Genomic DNA, 9,061 nt, shown 5'->3' with positions numbered 1-9,061 from the left:
ACGAGAGCTGTACAAAACCAACTTTTTTACAAGCACTGAACGCTAGCCCGTAATTACCAACCAAGCTCAAAGTAGGATCAACTCTCTGGCTGGATGCTAGGTCACAATTGGACAGTAGTCGCTTAAACATATGTTTTGATTGATTGGTGGTGTCTTGCAGGGAATTGTCAAGGTTAAGTGGCTACCCTCTGGCCCACTCAATTTTCATTGCACGTTTGTTTCAGACTAAAATCCAAGCTTGCTCGTAGGCTATCCGTCGACGGCCTCATGGTGTAATGGTTAGCACTCAGGACTCTGAATCCTGCGATCCGAGTTCAAATCTCGGTGAGACCTTGTTTCTTTGGTGTCATTTATAAAACACTCTTGGTTGACATTTTACAGTATAAAACGACTGTTTTTTTGGCAGTAACGAAAGGCAAGTCGAAACATTGTCTAGCATTTTAAATTTCAATAGCATTTTTATGTTTGATTTGAGCTCTTTGTGGCAAGGACTAATTTTTTACACCTACAGAATGCTGACTTATCTCGAACTTCACTGAGAGGTTACCAAAGAGCAGCCAATGTTTGGTTCTTTCATCTATCAAGTTACCTTGATAGCCTACCACACTCACAAGAAGAAAAGAACGCGACTTTATGTTTAGTGTGAAGCCCGACTACCATGCGGAAGCGCCTGTCCTAGCAGGGTATGCCCAATGGACATTTTCTGTGCCAGAAATAGAAAAATAAAGCCTGGTTGCAGACTTGCAGTCTCCAACCTACCAGTGCTGGTCTTAGTGTATTTCGGGCCCTGTGCGGAATATGATTTGCGGGCCCCAATGACAATGATCCAATTCAATAGCGTAGCTGGGGAGGCCTATTTTGAAAGGGGAGGGGGTGGTTTGACGGTCGGCGGCAAAGCCTGACGGCGTGATCGCCAAAGGCAACACCCAGCTGCTGGGGGTCTGGGGGGCCTCCCCCAGAAAATTTTGAAAAATTACTTTGAATTTGGGGCATTCTGAGAGCTTGTTCAAAATTTGGGTATGAATATTAGGCTACTGTAAAATGGTGCTGTCCACTGTCCAGTGGCATAGCAAAAAGATAAGATCGTGCATTCTTGGGTATTTTTTGGAAATAAAGCTATGTTGAGTCTAGATGCAACCTATTTCGTCCCCTGAAAAATTCGTACCCCGATTTCGTACCCTGAAATCGGAGTTAACAAAATCAAATTTCGTCCCCTGAAAAGATCGAGAGAAATTTGAAGTGTTTGCGGCAACTCCGATCAGCAACTTCGGCTATGTTGTTTTTTTTTCTCGATCTTTTCAGGGGACGAAATAGGTTGCACCCATTGAGTTTTTCTTGTTGCTAATTTCTTTGTCGAACTCACTTGTTGAATTTTTCTATTGGAAATGACAAAATTACTGCATTTTCTGAGCAAATTGCGGGCCCCCTAATTTGCAGGCCCTGTGCGATCGCACGGTTTGCACACCCCAAAGACCGGCACTGAACCTACTTTCCACTCATGTCCGCCGGATTACTCAAAATCTATTGTCTTTCAACATTATTGAAAATGAAGTGATAAACCTAGCGAGTGAAAGTGATTTTTTAGTTTGCCCACACAATCACACATCGGTCTCATGGTGTAACGGTTAGCACTCAGGACTTTGAATCCTGCGATCCGAGTTCAAATCTCGGTGAGACCTATTACTTAAAACTCAATTTTTTAATTTTAAAAATATATTTAAAATTATTGTTTCATTACCAAAAGGTATGAGTCCAACCACAAATTGAAAAAAAAGACGTAAGATTTGAAGAAGGGTGAAAATCAAATGAAAAGAACAATTTTACCATCTCAATAGACCTAGGCTCCATATACCTCGAGTGTCTGATTAGTTTACATAAAATAGAAGATTCATTGATGCAGTAAAACGAAGATTTGGTCAAATGTAAAGATATTTTAAGATAAACCTAGGCTACGAATCCATTTGAAGCTAAACAAACTGTCATCTTATGAAAAGCAGATGAATAGCCTATGTGGCAGTGAAAGTTTATCATGTTCAAGACAATAACAGATCAGGACTAACTTAATTACGTATTATGATAATAATAATGATATTGAAATAAACAATTGTTTAATCTTAACTGGTCGATTATTATGGAAGAGCCAAAAAAAGAGCGGAAGATCGAGATTTGTGGAAGCAATAAAACAGTACAAACATAGATGCTGAGATAGCACATAATGATTACCTTGATGATGATGATGATAATGAACATCGATGATTAACGATTGTATTGAGCGTTCAATTGTGCCCGGCCAGCTTAGCTGGTAAAGCGTTGGACTCTCAATGTGTTTGTCAGGCTATTTTAAGTTTGGCATTTAACATACTTTAGCGTTGTTTAAATGTTTTTAACACTCGAAATAGTTTATAAAACTCTGTTTTATCAATTCGCAGTAGCCTATTTACAAAACATCAGTCAATTTTTTCGTTTGAAAAGGCAATTTTTTGAATTCTGATGATAGGTTACTTTTCATAATATTGCATTTTGGGCTGATTTTGTCAACAGCATGGTTACTACCATAGCCTGAGGTGTGGCGGCCGTGCCATATTTTAACCTGAGAATCCATTAAAACAAAATGTGGCACCAATATGGCAATATGGCACCAATAGGTACGGCAATTCTTTTCAAGCCTCATCTTGGACGGCAGAGTTTGGCCTCCAGTCCAGATGCTATCACATCAGACACGTCCACGAACGTAGCCACGGGGAAGCAATGCCCATTTTTGCAAAGTCAGAAGAAAATGATTTTCTTTTGTCCCTTTTTTTTGCACAAATTCCCCTCTCGCTCAATTGCATCGCATCAACTGAGCTCTCTTGGCATGGGCTGCTGGGCACTCGTGATAAATCAAGATTAAATTTTAAATTGTGGGAATTTGGTCATGTCCCTTTCAAAGCTGAGAAGAAATCTAGCCTGATGTTCCAAAGTAAAAAAATTCTCACTCAGCTACATTAATAGAAAAATTAAATTGATCTTTTCCAGTGTAATTTACATTAAAAGTGAAACACTCTTTATCAACCAAAGCTATGGTTCAGCTGCACTCTTCTCTCGTACATCCTTAGCTAATATACAGGCTGAAAATTTGGAGGTTGTCATACATAACACATATAAAAAAGCTTGGTGTTTTGCAAAATAAGACAATCTATGCTGTTGCAAAAGGCAAATGGGCTAACCAAGTCACACCATTTTATAAACAACTCAGTATCCTAAAGTTAAAAGATCTGTACAACTTTGAAATTGCTAAATTTATGTACCAGTTGAGTTTTAATTCATTACTCAGCACTTTTCAAAACTACTTTAAAAAATGTAACAAAATTCACAACCTTACTACTCGAAACTCGACCAGCCTAGATTACTATTATTATCGATACACAACCACTAAACTACAACGCTCTATTAAATTCTCTGGAGAAAAAATTTGGAATAATGTAGGCTACCAGTTGAAATTCGCAAATCCTCCTTCACAACTTTTAAAAGAATGTAGAAAAAAAAAGTTATTGACACATAGCCTATTAGGCAAATGCTAAATTACTAATCAGACTTGCAATTGGCTACGTTGGCCTACCTACATTTTTAATTTCTTATCATCTTGGACTGCTTCACTGTTATGTAGCCTACTTATATTTATTTATGTGTCTCAATTATCCAATTATAATTATCATTGATGAGTTTAGGGTGGCTCCCTGACTTGAAAACCTTGAATGGTCACTTCGTAGCCTCCCGCTGCTGTGATGCTCTTATCATTTTCTTTTTTTAATGGTATTCTTTTCTACGGTTTTACTGTACTTTGTGTTTTGATTTATCGTAGCCTACATCTTTTTTGCAGCAGCCAATAAACATCTATCTATACATCTATTTATCTATCTGCCTGCCTGCCTGCCTGCCTGCCTGCCTGCCTGCCTGCCTGCCTGCCTGCCTGCCTGCCTGCCTGCCTGCCTGCCTGCCTGCCTGCCTGCCTGCCTGCCTGCCTGCCTGCCTGCCTGCCTGCCTGCCTGCCTGCCTGCCTGCCTGCCTGCCTGCCTGCCTGCCTGCCTGCCTGCCTGCCTGCCTGCCTGCCTGCCTGCCTGCCTGCCTGCCTGCCTGCCTGCCTGCCTGCCTGCCTGCCTGCCTGCCTGCCTGCCTGCCTGCCTGCCTGCCTGCCTGCCTGCCTGCCTGCCTGCCTGCCTGCCTGCCTGCCTGCCTGCCTGTCTGCCTGTCTGTCTGTCTGTCTGTCTGTCTGTCTGTCTGTCTGTCTGTCTGTCTGTCTGTCTGTCTGTCTGTCTGTCTGTCTGTCTGTCTGTCTGTCTGTCTGTCTGTCTGTCTGTCTGTCTGTCTGTCTGTCTGTCTGTCTGTCTGTCTGTCTGTCTGTCTGTCTGTCTGTCTGTCTGTCTGTCTGTCTGTCTGTCTGTCTGTCTGTCTGTCTGTCTGTCTGTCTGTCTGTCTGTCTGTCTGTCTGTCTGTCTGTCTGTCTGTCTGTCTGTCTGTCTGTCTGTCTGTCTGTCTGTCTGTATGTCTGACTGTCTGTCTGTCTGTCTGTCTGTCTATGTTTGAGGTGGCATATAAGGTAAAGTAGCCTATGCCACAATTGTAGGCCTAAATTATAAGAAAAGTTGGGAAACCATAGATAGATTTTCCAATGTCGTAATTGTTACTCGAAAATCATGAAAAGCATGGAGAAAAGTTTGTGCTCAATTTGTTGTAAATTCATTACGAAAAATAGCGAAGAGAACAAACGGCAGTTTTCCGAACAAAACAAGTAGGCTATAGGCTACCGGTATGTTGTGCGTCCGAAGTGTCTCTTCTGAACTCTAAGCCAAATTACCTTGAAACCTTCCTCTATTCAACGCATGCATTCAAACCTTTGTCAAAGTTTATAATAAATTATTTGAATAAGTCATCGAAAATAACTGCTTCATATGGTCCGCTCCAATAGCTCAGTTCGATCAGCGCCCGAATTATGAACAGAGAAATGGTGCAGGCTCAAGTAGCCTAGGCCTAGCGTTGCTTCGACTCTCGCAGTGTGCACTTGAGAAACGCATTTCAAGGAAGGCGTTCTATTCAGCGAAATCTCGTGGATGAAGTAATTCACATGCAGCAGCATGTCAACAACAAATGGATTAACTTGGCCTTGCTACTCGTGGTGACCAGTGTCAATCGAGCAAAGTCTTTGCGAGTCTACATGTAGGCCTATGCGGAGCTGCCAGGAAAATCCTCCAAATAAAGTTTTTAATCAAAAGAATGGTAACATGTATATAGCCTAGTTGACAGCTGTAGGAAACAACCAATTATTATACCAGAGCTCAGGTTTTTTTATGATTAACACAACTATTTTTTTAAGTCTGAAGAACTTCATGATTTGTTCTAGTAGGCTAATGAGGGCAAAAAAATAATCAACATTCTTGTCCGCCCCGTTAGCTCAGTGGTTACGCGACTTACGCCCCTCCTCAAGATCACGCGGCGCTGGTTCGACTCTCGGGGTGTGCGCTTGACCAACGCATTTCAGGACTGCTCTCCAATCAGCGGCACCTAGTGAATGGAATAATTCCCCGGCAACAACACTTCAAGTTCAACAATCGGAAAACTTCTCTCTGCAAATCTCGGTAACCGACCCTGCGTCAAGAGCCTCTACAAGTATGAGAAACTACCAGGAATAACCTACCAAGGCTTTGTCAGTCCGAGGATAAAGATCCAAAACCAACTAACCATTTTTTGCTTCCATTTCACATTTTTATAAAAGTCTGATGTATCAGTGGTTACAATGACTAAATTACGAATGTAAGAATTCCCATGGTGAACATAAAAATCAAATTTTCATTTAGATTACGATGATTCGAAATAATCAGCATTTGGCATCTCATTGATGTTTTAGGTCTGAGCGAACGTTTATAGATCCTTTTGTCATAAATATAAACAGAAATGTAGAATGGCTAAATATCAATGTATTATAGCAAAGGCTACACGAACAAATATTTAAGGAGGTTATCGAATACAACATAGCATAGGTTACAGCCAAGTAATGAATCGTTTTCAACAAGACTATATTTCAGTAAACTGCAGGTTTCAAACGTCTGCAATGTAAGAATTTCCCAAACCAAAGCATTTCATGAGCGGGGCAGTGAGATAATAAGACGTGATAGTGGCTGCGATCGAGATCTGTGCGCTAATATTTTGAATACCTTCAGGTAGGCTGATACCGTATATCGAAGCATAACATGTCATATTTGATGTGTTACATTCTAGACTTCATACCCCCAGCCACAACTATTGTTTCTCCAGTCATATAGGAAGCTTCATCAGAGCACAAGAAAGAAACAATACCACCACAATCTTCTGCACTTCCTAACCTGTTCAATGGAACTTGATCAAGAAATGATTTCTCCAATGTTTTGTCTTTCCAAATAACGCCCATAGAATTTGTTTTCATGATACCAGGAGCAATGCAATTAATTCGAATATTCATTGCTCCAAGTTCAGAAGTAAGTACTTTTGTCAAAACTACTAATGCAGCCTTGCTGACTGCGTACATACCAAGATGCTCAGTAGGGTTGAAAGCTGCAATAGATGAAACAATCACAATAGAACCATTGCCACGTTTTTGAAGTAACGGAGTCGCTTCCTTAATTAAAGAAAAGATTGATTTGACATTGATGCCATACATTTCATCTAGAAGATTGTCTGGTGTAGTCAGAGCATTTCCAAAGTAAGGATTGGCTCCTGCGTTGGGCACAACGATGTCCAATCCTCCATAATCAGCTACAACTTTTTCCAGTAAATCTTTGCGGTCAGATTCCTTTTCGGCATGGCAAGTCATGCCTGACACATTCAGATTTTCAGCTTTCAAAGTATCGACAGCCTTGTTAACATTTTTTAACTTTCTGCTGCTGATTACAACATTAGCACCATCTTGTCCCAATTTTCGTGCAATTGCAAAACCAATTCCATCTGTTGATGCTGTAACAATTGCTGTTTTTCCACTTAGCCTTCCACAAAATTTGCTTGATGTGCTAAAGCAAGGTCCTGATTTTGCAATCAGTGAGTTGAACAAATGTCTAATCATCATGATTAATTTTCAAAAACGTCTAAAAATAACCTTTTCAAACAATAATCAAAGTATCACAACAGTCGGTTGCTTAAAAAACGTTTCAACACATATTTTTGCCACAGTGCATTTTGGTAAATTAAATATTTTTGTGAAGGATTGAAGTCCAATCCCCACATAAAATTTAACGACAAACGATAAGCATATACTTTTTTCTTTGACTTTCCTTGTATTTTTTAAGCATTAATCAGTCTGTCTTCAAAATTGACTAGTTTAAGCCATTCATTTCAAATGTCAGCACAATGCTGAGTGCTCATCTACTCAAGGTGGCAATGAACGTCCAGGCAAGTTACGACAACAAAATGCACACTGCATGCATGGCTTACTGGCAGCCAACTGTAAATCGATACGATCGACTGTAGACACACGACACCAACAACAAACACCAATTTGTTTCGCGGTATGGCACCAGTAATTTTCTATTTATGGCTAACGATTTCTACTTTACACTGCTAGCGCAATATGTTTTGCCCATAGCTATAGTTTCATTTACAGGTAAGCAAGTAACTTGACTTTCGGATCACTCTGAGCAGAGTTTTCTAATTTATTAATAAATAAATCAGTGATGTACGCGCATACAAAAAATATTGACGCCGTCAACGTAAACGTAAACGTTCGAAAAACCATACGCCGTATGCGTCAACGTAACTTGTAAAAAAAGTTGGCGGCGTCAGCCCATACACTAGCGTAAACTCATTTTGTTTGCTAGGTGCCAAACATTCACACGCTATAAACCACTCGAAACAAACAAGTTTTACCTATTTTGAATTTCCACGAAGAAACACAAGCATCTGAAAGTGTTCATCTGACATTTTGCTGCGTTTTGGTTTCAATAGCCTATGTCTTTGCCCATTAAAAACATTCTTTCAACTTATTCAAAATTTGCAAAGTTTGATAAAAAAATGCAAACAACAGCTAAGACATTAAAAAGTATGCGTTGACGCTTTGCGCTAAAAAACCGCGAAAACTTTATGGCGTAGCCTCAAGCGACAACTATCCAAAAAAATGTGGCCGCAAGCGTTAGCGTAAACAAAAAGTCTACGCCGCAAGTCTACGGCGTAAAATTTGCGGCGTATACGTACATCTTTGGAATAAATAAAACAAAAGCGATGCACTGAAGTTTCGTTGTAAGCTAATTGATCATGGGAAAATCACTTTATTAAGCGCAAACAACTTTCAACACAATTTTTAACGAGTGTTTTCAAATTACAAACGAGATAGCCTATTTGTGGAGATCAGAGACCAATGATTTAGCACATGGACCAAAGCACGTTTTTTATATAGTTTTATCCTTTACTCACATTACCAAAACATTTTAAGAATTGTTTTTTAGTTGTGACTTCCAAACACTGCATCCCTTCTTTTAACAGTAGGTTAATGACGGGGGAAAATTTAACCTTCGACAAACATGAAGAGCTTCATCATCATCATTAAGTTCCTTCCTCTCGTCGAGGGTTGGAGGCAATGAGACGCCAAGTTTCTCTGTTGTAAGATTTTTCTACTGCAGTTTTGTAGTTAAGTCCTGACCAGTCTTCAATATCATTAGTCCAAATTCTTGGTGGTCTGCCCCTATTTCACAGCAATTGTAGCTCACAGAGCTCCATGCAACTCCATCCTGTACAGAGTGATGCCGACCCAGAGCATGCGCCCTTCATGTCTAATAGCTGTTCAGGGCGGGCAACTTCGGTTGTCGTATGGGAAGGCATCACCTTGCTGCAGTTGAATGTGGAAGGCCTGACCAAGTCCCCTCATAAGCAAGAAGAAGAAGAATAGAATTATTGCGAATCATGTGGCCAAAATATTTCAATTTTCTTGATTTAATATTATTGTTTGTAGAACTTCCATGTTGGTTTGTATTCTGGATAGTACATCTTTGTTTGTGATTTTATCCTTCCATGAAATTTTAAGCATTCTTCTATAAATCCACATTTCAAATGCCTCAAGTCGTTT

General features: G+C 40.1%; 2 non-coding genes and 1 pseudogene across 2 annotated transcripts; 2 read left to right on the top strand and 1 right to left on the bottom strand.

Annotated features, from left to right (window-relative positions):
* Positions 1 to 261: 261 nt before the first annotated feature.
* Positions 262 to 333, top strand: Trnaq-cug (transfer RNA glutamine (anticodon CUG)). The gene has a single exon. It is a non-coding gene; the product is annotated as a tRNA-Gln (tRNA).
* Positions 334 to 1,607: 1,274 nt separating this feature from the next.
* On the top strand, positions 1,608 to 1,679 carry Trnaq-uug (transfer RNA glutamine (anticodon UUG)). Its single transcript has one exon. It is a non-coding gene; the product is annotated as a tRNA-Gln (tRNA).
* A 4,123-nt stretch (positions 1,680 to 5,802) lies between these two features.
* Positions 5,803 to 7,096, bottom strand: LOC145783430 (dehydrogenase/reductase SDR family member 4 pseudogene; annotated as a pseudogene).
* Positions 7,097 to 9,061: the final 1,965 nt, after the last annotated feature.

The sequence above is a fragment of the Aplidium turbinatum genome, chromosome 14 (assembly GCF_918807975.1).
Source record: "Aplidium turbinatum chromosome 14, kaAplTurb1.1, whole genome shotgun sequence".
In the NCBI taxonomy this organism is placed as follows: domain Eukaryota; kingdom Metazoa; phylum Chordata; class Ascidiacea; order Aplousobranchia; family Polyclinidae; genus Aplidium; species Aplidium turbinatum.
The sequence above is the reverse complement of the archived record's forward strand: the minus strand, read 5'-3'. Positions and strand labels throughout refer to the sequence as shown.